The following is a 10,153-nucleotide window of genomic DNA, read 5'->3' as shown; positions in this document are numbered from 1 at the left end:
CCCAGAGGAGATGACACCTGAGCTGAGCCTTAAAGAATAAGTGCTCTGAGCGAAGGCAGCACAAGTGACGTTGTGAAGGTAGAAAGATCTGGCGAAGGATTGAATGTATTGGAGAATGATGAGTTGAGGGTGACAATGACAAACCTGGGTGAGAGCATACTAGTGTCCTGTGGTAAGGAAGTTTGTAGGGATTTTTGCAGGGGGTTGAATTCTGGACATGTTGAATCTACAGTACCATCCATGTCCAAGTGTCCCCAAAACTGCTGGGGATTTGGCACTGCAGCTCAGGACAAGGACTAGGGTTGGATAAGCAGACCTGGGGATGAGGCCTGTGGTGGTGAATCTGGATGCCAAACAAATGTGATTAACACCTTTGCAATCAGGTGATTGAACAGGATGCCCCAGAATGAATGTTCCTTAACTCCTGCCTGGCAAAGATGCTGAACTGATTGACATTTCTACCGTGTTAATATTTATATGGCGCTTCCAGTGCTTTACATTTATTATCTCATTTGATCCTTATAAAAACCCCAAGAAGTAGACATTCTTATTACTTCCATTTTATAGAAGCTGAGAGGTTACATGGCCTGCCCAGGGTCACAGTAAGTGTCTGAGGCACAATTTGAATTCAGATCTTTTTTTTTTTTTTAAAGCAATTGGGGTTAAGTAACTTGCTCAAGGTTACACGGCCAGGTGTTTCTGGGTGGGTGCTAAGTGTCTGAGCCCAGATTCTATCCCCAGGTCATCCCGACTCTGGGGCCAGTGCTCTTACTCACTGTGCTACCTGGCCGCCCCGAATTCAGATCTTTTTGACCCCAAGTCCAGCATCCTCGTCACTGTACCATCGAGCTGCCGAAGAACTTACAAGTCATGTTCTTTTCTGATCTTTCATATGATACAGTGCAATGTGCAGGTTGTGTGCCTGCTGTATTCTACTGAAGCAGTCTCCTGGGTTGGCTTCTTAGATAATCCTTAGAGAAATTTCCAACGGAAAAAGTAATGACAATAGCCAGGAAAGGCTCATAAGCACTAAAGAAAAACTATTTACAGCATGGTCAGCATGGAGGCAGAATGGAGGTGGAAAGGCTAGGCCAGGGCAGGGCTATAATTCCTTGGAAGACCCTGTTTCAGAGAGGCTGCTTTTCTGGGGAACTGCTGTTGCCTAACCACATGACCAGCAAGCAACTAATTTTTCCTAAATCATTTCTTACAGGAAATCTAAACATTCTGACTAGACTAGAGCTAAAAGCCCAGGAACAAACAACAGTTGCTAGGGGTTCAGGGAATGGGTTATGGATTGGATTAGGTTACCATCCAATTTCCTTCCAACTCTGAGATTCTGAAGAATAATAAATGTTAAGTGCCTTCCATTGAAGAGCACTGAGCATTTGGTGGGGATCCAAAGTTTAGATTTTGACAGAGGCTTTGTTTATACAAGAATCAGCATCATGTAGGGGGAAGAAAGCTGGTTTCTAGTACCAGTTCTGTTTATTAGTAGTGTGGTTATAGGTAAATCGCTTAACTTCTCTGTTTCCTCATCTTAAAGATGGCGTGAATATAAATGATACCTACTTCACAGAGTAAGCAAAGTGTTTTATGAATCTTAAAGAATTAAATAGATAGGAATTACTATCATTCCACTCTAACTGAACAAAGGAAAGAAGGAAAAGCAGGGAAAAGATCAGTGAGGAAAAGCAATCCTCTTCTGCTAAGGCTTGCTCACACTCATTAACCATAATCTCTTTAGTTAATGAAGTCTCCCAGCTTAAGTACTCCCAGGGGCATGACTAAAATTATTTTTCTTTTTTTTTCAGACCACAGAACTCAATGGGGGAAATGATGTATTTATGTTCTGAAACATAAATGCTAATTATCCCAGATGACTATAGAAATCCAGAAAGAGGGTCAGGTTGTGATGAAGGTACTAAGAAGAAGGCTCCTGACGCTTGGTGTACAGTGGGCCACTAGTTAGCCTATGCAAAACTGGACTCCATCCCTGACTTATACCTGTTATCTGTACTAGATTAATCTACATGAACACAGGTGAAGCTGAAGGCATCCTGGGTCAAAGCCAAAACAGCCCAGCAGCACAAGACTGGAAATGGAAGAATCCCCTTCTTGATTCTTTCTTGGATCATAAAGTCACATAGTTATGGCAGGAATGAAGGTCAACAGTCACCTTCAATTTAGAGATGAAGAAACTCCAGAGAGGTGATTATGGAGCACACAAATTCTTAATGCTCGATCAGACTTCTCCAAGGGTACAACACAAACTGTATAGGTTTGAAGAATGTTAATACTTGAATAAGATAAATTTTTTTCAGAATATAATTATCTATATGTAAATATCATCCAATTTATTTGCATTATTTATTAAAATAAAATATCATTAAACATTCATTTATATATTATATAATGCACTCCAAGATCAGGTTGATATAGCTTTTCTAATATCTGTTGTTTTTCCTAACCTATACTACTGTTCCTGATTAAGGGCTGACATTTTCCAATGAAGAGATGGGATTTTTTTCTTTTTTTTTTTTTTAGAGGGGGAGGGCAGGACAGTTGGGGTTAAGTGACTTGCTCAAGGTCACAGAGCTAAGTAAGTGTTAAGTGTCTGAGGCTGGATTTGAACTCTGGTCCTCCTGACTCCAGGGCTGTGCTCTATTCACTGCATCACCTAGTTGCCTCAAGAGACGAGATATTTTTTGCAACCACAACTGCAACACTGAACTTAAGATCTTAAAGTGGTTCTAAGGGATCCTTCAGGATACAAGAAGGCCTTGTCACAATAAAGGGCTCTTGAGAGAGAAAAAGAGTGAGGGGTTTCTTGGTCCATCCGTAGGCACTTGGCACTGATGCTAGGGAAGTTTCAGGATATTGCCCTGATGAAAATGAACACATAACCAGTAATGACCACAGATCCCTTCATGCACAAGTCAGGGAAACACCTTCATTTATGCTACCTTTGCAGAAAGATGGAGTTGAGATAACCACTTCTTCCACAGAAGGAAGCTGAGAGATCCCAGTCTCATGGTCACAGCTGCATAGCAATGGTACTTGCCATATGCGTTTGCATACCTGCCAAAGGCCAGGTTCCCATCCAGGTAAGCCTAACACCAGAGTTCAAATTCCATCATGGGCCACTTCCATATGACCCAGTTACTCAGTTTCTCTTTAAAAAAATGCAAATGCTACTTACAGTCATCCAAGGAAAAGGTATGAAAGCCCTGCCACTGAAGACATCTTTTTTCCTGGAATGACTTCTGCTAACTTCTATTAAGTCCAGAAGGGCTGCCAAGAGATGTAGCTGCCATGTGCCTGCCCAGAAAAAAACCAAAACTACTCCCCAATTGGGAGGCAAAGATATGAGTGATGTTCTGAGCCTCACCCCAAGTGGGACACCATCAAAGCTGTCCTGGCTATGGAACATCTCCATCACTTCCCTTATCCATGTGACCAAGAGCAGAGCGGTAGAAAGAGTGCTGTAGTTAAGAGTTGGGAGCTGGGTACCGTTCTTAGCTTTGATACATCTAGCTATGGAACCATGCAAAAGTAAACCTCAGTCTCAGGTTCCTCATCTAGAAAAAGGTATTATACTACTTGGTATGAGCTACCATTCTTCTCCCTCACCCAAGAGACTTCTAATCAATGGAGTACCACATCCTCTCTTGAAAGTTCCAACTAGGAAAACTGTTTCAAAAACTAAAGGAAAAGCAGTCTTCTATAGCAGACCCTTTGGTAACATGGGTTACGATTTTGCGGTTAATTGTGTCTTTGTGCCTGCCTTTCCTTCCCACTCATTTGTCCTTTCCTGCCTCCTTCCTCATGTCCTACACAAAGTTTATGGAGTCATAAAGCAGGAAAACCGGTGTGCTCCTGGAACACAGAGGGAAAAAATGAAGCCCGTTCACCTTCCATCTGATCTGAGCTAAATGAAGCAGGCACTGGTAGACAGTCATCCCGTCTTTTAGGGAAAGAAGTGATGAGCTCAGGGCTTTCTCTTTACCCTGAAAACTGTGTTTATTGCCCCTGGCCAGAAAATTCCTCTATATGTGCAAAACCAATTAATCTAAAGTGCTTCAGGCCCCTAAAGCACATTCCTACAGCATTTGGTAATTTTTTGGTGTTATCTGGAATTTTTTTGTACCAACTCAGAGACAGAGGCATGAAAAACCATTATGGTCCCTTACCCCATTTTAAAAAAGACCAAATATATTTACTCCAAGTGGAACTTTTCAATGATTTTAGTATCTCATTTGGGGGTGGATTAGGTCTCAGATACCTACATATAGCATAATGGCAAGAGTAGCACTCATGGTGGAAGAAGAAAATAAATTGCCAAGAATGACTTGGTATTACCATGGGCTCAGGCCCACGGGTTCATTTCACCTCCATGGCAAACAGAACTTATCTGATTTGACATTTAGGGGCATTAAAATAAATGCTTTACATATTTCTCACCTCTGTGGGAGAGGTGATGGGCCACAGATACAGAATGAGTCCCATTTTTAGAACCAACAGATAAAACTTTTGCTTCACTAATATTTATTAGTTACAAAGTAGCCCTTTCACTGAGGAAGAGGAGATTGTGTATGTGTGTGTGTGGTGGGGGAAGAATAGAACAATGATAAAGAACAAGGAAAAGAAGTGTTATCAGTGAAATATGTAAAAATACTTGACACAAGAGAGCAAAAGGAAATTCAGTAGAGAGATGGAGACAGGAAAGGAAGTGCTGTTACAGCTATCTGAAATTGGACACATGGTCAAAAAACCTAACAAACTATGTGGTAGATTCATGGTTTCATATATAATCCACTTTTTTTGTATTTTGAAGTTTATATTTATTGATGCCTATCAATAAATTAATACAAATAAAATACTTCAATATATTCTTTTCTTTTTTTTTTTTTTAAGCAATCAGGGTTAAGTAACTTGCTCAAGGTTACATGGCCAGTTATTTCTGGGTGTGTTGCTGAGTGTCTGAGCCTGGGATTCGATACCAGGTCATCCCGACACTGGGGCCAGTGCTCTTACTCGCTAAGCCACCTTGCTGCCCTTAATATATTATTTTCTTACAATGCTAAAGAAAACTATTTTAAAGCAATTACAATAACTATGATAGAATGAGAAGCCCAAACTTAAGAAAATGTAAGGTTGTGAACAATTTGGTGAAATCAGAATCCTCTTGCTACTTCCTGTCAGAATGGCTAAGAGCTGTATGGAATGATGCAAAGTGAATAAACAGAGACAAAAGAACAATATACACAAGTAATTATACCACAATATAAATAAAGTCTAGAGGCAAAGAAACCTGTAGCAAGCACAACAATGAATATTGTGCCCATTATTCTAAAGCAGCAGTTCTCTAAGTGTGGTCTAAGGATCTTCTTGGGGGTCCCTGAAACCCTTTGGGGGGGGAGGTTCGATGTCAAAATTGTTTTCATCAATATCAAGCTATTCTATTTCTAATATGGTAATTACTCTGGCACATGAGCACAGTAGGTGTTTAATAAATGTTTATTAATTAGTGATGGGTATAAATCATATACAAAAACATTTTGGGAGGATTCTCAATTTTTAAGAGTGTAAAAGAGTCCCTAAGAACAAAATATCTAAGAACTGCTGCTCTCAAGTTAAGACAGAATCCTAGGGTTTCAGATTTGGAGCTAGCTGGAAAGCGAAAAGTCATTTATCTTTACCCCTTGTTTTTGAGCTGAGAAAACGAAGGCCTAGAGAAATTACATGACACATTCTTTCTTCAAGTTAACAATCCATAAACTACTTAGTGGAAAGTGAAATGCATCATCTGTCAAAAATTATGCTATTAGGTGATTTTCTTTAATAGTGAGTGTGCTTTTAAAGTTTTATTTGGGTATTTAATACATTAAAAAACATGGGGGAGGGAGAAGGGGGAAGAATCCTGTTTTTTTTTTTTTCACAGTTTTAGCTTCCTCTTCTTTGACTCCCTTTCAGAAACTCCTATGTTTCAGCCAAAACAGGATCACTAGCTGCTCTATGGACTGTCTACATGCACTCTCTCACCAACTATGCTTCCCTTGACTCCCTCATCCTGGCCTCAGGCCCAGCTTAAGTGCTACCTCCTTGTAGCAGCAAGCACCCCAGTGTCGGCAGGGTGGCTGCCAACACAGGTTCTTAGATCTGCTTTGTTAAAGGAAAGTAACTCAAAATGGGTTAACAAGCTTACTTTAATAGTCAAATATGTATCGTTTACCTAGTTCAGGGGAAAAAGGTCAGCACCCCGAACTTCAGAGTATACAGACAGAATTGTCAAGATGGAGAAACAGATCAAGTAGACAGATTTCCAAACTGTCCAACCATTACATCCATACCAAATCAACATCTGGGTTTTTCAAAGCTGGGGGGCTCTCAACAACGGCTTCCCAGAGTCTCATTTGATCAAATCACAGAACACTTCTCAAAGTGAGCCCCAAAACAAAGCCTCAAATCAGGGTTTATATAGCCTTCTCCTGGCTCAGAGAATGTAACAACCTTCTGGACCCACTGGCCAATCAAAAAGTATCTACTGAAAAACAAGCCTCCCACCCCAGGCTCCAGGTGCACTTTAGCCTAGGGGCAGGGAAGATCTTTAAATTTGCATTTCCATTACACTCCTGTAGGAAGCCTTCCCTGATTGTCATAGTTGTAATTACTCCCTCTCTCCTTAATTTGCTTTGCATTTACATGTCAACATGTTGTATCCCTCTAGTAGATTGCATGGTCCTCTAAGGCAGAAATGATTTAGTTTTTGACTTTGTATTCCTAGCGCCAAGAATAAAGTTTCATACTTAGTAGGTACTTCTTAAGAAATGTTTGTTGGAACCTATTCAAAGAAAATAATTATTGGGTAAAAACAAACTATATTCTCCCTACTTCCCCTTCTCTCGGGATCCTGTGAAATCCCAAATCCAGAAGAAAATAGTTGGCTAGAGTGAATTTAAAAAATACTTTGTGAACCAGAGTCCCAATTAAGTTGCTGTCCACCTTGAGATAGACCCGGATGGAAAGAAACAGCACAGTCCAGTTGAAATTTCCAACAAAAGCTTAATGGCTCATGAAGCTTCTAAAGAGAAGGGGCTCCATTCCAAAACAATGGCAATCTTGTTCCCAGTTCAATCTGTTCCTACTCTAAACTAAACCTACACTTGGGACTTGCTTAATACTCTAAGGGATGGTTGAAAAAAGGAATCTGTGCAGGCCAAATTTCCAGGGAAATGAACAAAGATAAACTAGCCCTGGAGAATATGAGGGAAGGAAGTGCCAGTGCTGACTCACCATTCACAGGATTCCAGGAAAAAGAATGATATAGAGGACTTCAGTTCAATCAATGCTTATTAAGTGCCCATGCGCAAGGTACTAGAGATTCCAAGAGCTCGAAGAGACTATTTAGTCCTAACCTCTCATTTTACAGGTGAGTGAACTGAGGCCCAGATCGGGTAAGTGACTTGCCCAAGGTTACATAAGGAGTGGCAGAGCCAGGATTTGAGGTCCTATGACTCTCTTTCCACCATTTTCACAGCTCCTCCTCAAGTGGTTTGCATTCTACAAGACGCGATACACCGTGTACACACAAAAAAGTTTAAGAGAGAATGTGATAAACAGAAAAGGGGAGGTGCAAAAGAAATTTAGAGTACTGATTTCCAGAGGGAGGAATAAAGGCTTCATTAACCCTAGGTGCAACCTGAGATGGAGCTTGAAGAGGATTTCAACAGTTTGTAATGTGAAGGGGAGGTAGGCATAGGAGCTGGCCTGTAAAATACAGGGACTTGAGGCTGAAGTTTGGGAAGCATAGAAGTATAAAACGAGGCTGGAAATTTAGGTTAACGTTTTAAACTATGGAAAGCCTTACCTGCCAGGCTAAAGAACTTGCATTTTATCCAATATGCGGTGGGATGCATTGAAAGTTTTTGAGAAGAGAAATGACAAGGTTCAGATCTAATAAATATCAGGAAGATAAATATGGCAACTCAAAAAATGGGTTAGGAAGTGAAACACTCAAGTCAGTAACAGTTGGTGGCCACTGTAATCATGCAGGTTCATGTTTGATGATACCCCTATATCAATAAACATTTTTTTGAGCACAACCTCCAGATGTAAGTCTAGTGGGGAACTGGTGCCTGTGCAGAGAGCCTCAGTAACATCCCCACATGGAGAAGCTAAGGAGCCTGCAGGTAATTGGGGTTAAGTGACTTGCCCAAGGTCACACGGCTAATTTTTGTGTTAAGTGTCGGAGGCCGCATTTGAACTCAGGTCCTCCTGACTCCAAGGCCGGTGCTCCACCTCGCTGCCCCTAAGGAGCCTGCTTCTAAAAGAGGACAAGGATGGAATGATGACAGCTCACATTTTATGGAGCGCTGTGTCCAGGCACTTTAAAGCTGTCATCGGCTTTTCTGCGGGTTGATGGGGCTGGGGGCTGCGGGCTGCAGCATCACCAAGGCCTCCGGCACCCTGGGAGAGGATAAGGTGGCTGGGCGCCGCCTGCCCACTCCCCAGGCAGCGCCACGGCTCCAACATCAGGTTCCCTCCGGCCCAGAGTCCTGCGTGGCCAGAACAAGCCTCACTTTACTACCAAAAGGCCCAACGCCTTCTTCTAGGAGTACAGACAAGGAGGCACCTTGTTGTTATAAATAAACTTCCCATCGGCCCCCCCCCCCCCCAAAAAAAAAAGTTACCATTGCATTGGATCCTCATAACAATCCTGCATTATTATGCCTTTACAGATAAGGAAACTGAGGCAGAGGTTGTGACTTGCCTATTGCCACACACTCAGTAATTGTCTCAGGCTAAATTTGTATTCGTGTCTTGCGGACTCCAGGTTTGGTATTTCATCATCTGTGCCACTTTGCTGGAAATGTCTTAGACTGTGCAGCACATGTGGACACATGCTAACTGTTCTAGCCAGCTCACCGCGGGTAGCAGCTTTTATCGAATGGTCACTTAGCTAGACCGGAGATTATTTATAAAATACATCTATGGCCTACCAGTGTCTTTGGCCGTGTCCTCTCTAGTTGTATTCTTGGTGGATCTTTAGGACTTTTTAACTAACAGCATCCAGTGAGAGATGATCTTGCTAAAGGGAGAGGCCTGTAAATTTAGGCCTAGATTCTTTGCCTGTCTTGATATTCTTTCATTTTAGGTAAAGACAGGATCACCTCAGCACCCCTAGTTTTCTCAGGGCGTTAGCACCGGTAACTTCCAGGACCCAGTCTAGAGTAGATAAGATGAGGGATCCATTTGGTAGTCATGTTGCATCTAGGTATGTACTTGATGGGACCAATGTTACATGTGTACATGTAAAAAAAAGAAAGAGATGAGATAGAAGGCATTGTGACCCCAAGGTGCTGGGAGGAGGTGGGGGAGGAGTATTTGTTCTGTTCTTATTACATCCCTATAAAAGATAACTGATAAGTGGTTGAATGGAACCAGCACACCAATCACTGGCAAATAAAGTGGGGACAGAAAGAGCTGGTGGGGATTTGAGCTGAGAGCAGTAGAGAAGATGCACCTCTCAACTCTTTATTTATTTATTTAAAGCAATTGGGGTTCAGCTCAAGGTTACACAGCCAGTTATTTCTGGGTGTGGTGCTAAGTATCTGAGCCCAGATTCGATCCCCAGGTCATCCCAACACTGGGGCCGGTGCTCTTACTCGCTGAGCCACCTGACCGCCCCTTGCATCTCTCAACTCTTAAGGGCACCCTGGAACCCTGAAGGGAAGGTGTTGGCCTTGCTCTGGGAAACTAGGTCAGAACATATTCACTGCACGCACACACACACACACACACATGACCACACTAATAATTATGACATTATAAAGTTTACACAAAAATGTAAATGAAAGGCTAAAAAGTTATTGGGTTTAGAATGACTAGGGAAGTACTGGAGTTTATTGAGTACAGGAGTGGCCCAGTAAGATCTGCCCATTGGGGAAAGAACTTGATCAGCAGTGTGGAAGGACTTCAAACAGGGAGATCAATTAGAAGGCTATTAAAATAGTCCTGACAAAAAGTGGCAAGGACCTGAAACAGGATGGTAACTGAGTAGAGGAGATGCATACAAAACCAATAAAACTTGGCAATGGGATACGTAGCGTGAGGAAAAGAGGAATGAAAGATGGCAGCCTCGGTGACTAGA

Source organism: Petaurus breviceps, unplaced genomic scaffold, assembly GCF_028583685.1.
Source record: "Petaurus breviceps papuanus isolate PSGF00001 unplaced genomic scaffold, PetGlider_PUasm1.0 118, whole genome shotgun sequence".
NCBI classification, from domain to species: domain Eukaryota; kingdom Metazoa; phylum Chordata; class Mammalia; order Diprotodontia; family Petauridae; genus Petaurus; species Petaurus breviceps.
This window is presented reverse-complemented; position numbering follows the sequence as displayed.